Source organism: Sinocyclocheilus grahami, unplaced genomic scaffold (genome assembly GCF_001515645.1).
Source record: "Sinocyclocheilus grahami isolate Dianchi unplaced genomic scaffold, SAMN03320097.WGS_v1.1 scaffold313.1, whole genome shotgun sequence".
Lineage (NCBI taxonomy): Eukaryota > Metazoa > Chordata > Actinopteri > Cypriniformes > Cyprinidae > Sinocyclocheilus > Sinocyclocheilus grahami.
In genome coordinates this window covers 1,429,684-1,430,624 of record NW_015505492.1, presented here as the reverse complement: position 1 = coordinate 1,430,624, position 941 = coordinate 1,429,684, and positions in this window count along the sequence as shown.

Sequence of the window (941 nt, the reverse complement as noted above, 5' to 3'; positions counted from 1 at the left end):
TCCAGGAAACATGTCGTTCAAACCGGAAACCGTAGCAAAACGTTTTGAGCTTGAACTTGCCCCATGTTTCGTTCGTTATTACAAACAGGATATAACAAAAGACTACAGTTGACACACAGAAAACACACATAAAATGAATACCATTTAAAACAACATTCCAAATAAAACTTAGGCATATTTTAATATTTTGACTAGAAAAAAAGAAATATGAAAAAACACTTGCAATATTAGTTATTAATAGTTATTATTTTGCCATTGCCAAGGATATGAAACAGTAGTAATGAAACAATTAAAAAAATGAACCATTTTATTGTGATTGTCGTGTAAGAGAACTAACTAATATTATTTCGAATTGTTAGATTTTTGTCAGTTTAGCCAATATATTAAGATATTAATTATCAATATTATTACTATAGGTATAGGACAATAGGTTTGGAAAATGGATGGATGGATGGATGAAAAGCAAAACTGGAATGACTGTGCTGACATCCTGTGGTTATATTCTGCAGGTGCAGTTTTTGACAGTTTTGCTTTAGTTCGTTTTGGTAGTGTAGGCACTGCTCATCAGACTTATATGAAAAACTATAAAACAAAAACCTTGTTTTAATTATTATATTACACTTTGTTTTGTTTCAAAATAAAATAACAAGACAGTTTCTCAAGCATTCGTACACCCTGCGTGCATGCCCTCAAGTGGCTTTTAGTTTGAGGACTTTTATTTTGACACGGAATCGCAAGGCGGGTTGTACGTGTAGTATGTTGATATAATGCTACAACCTGAACATAATGCTGCAACGAAGCTGGAGGAGCTGAACACGCAGCGCTAGCTGAAGCTTGGGCTCTGATTCTCTGGAGTGGGTGGGGCATTACACATTTATTTTATTTTTATTTTTTTATTCAGTACAGATTCATCACCCATGTGCGCAAGATATACAGTAGGT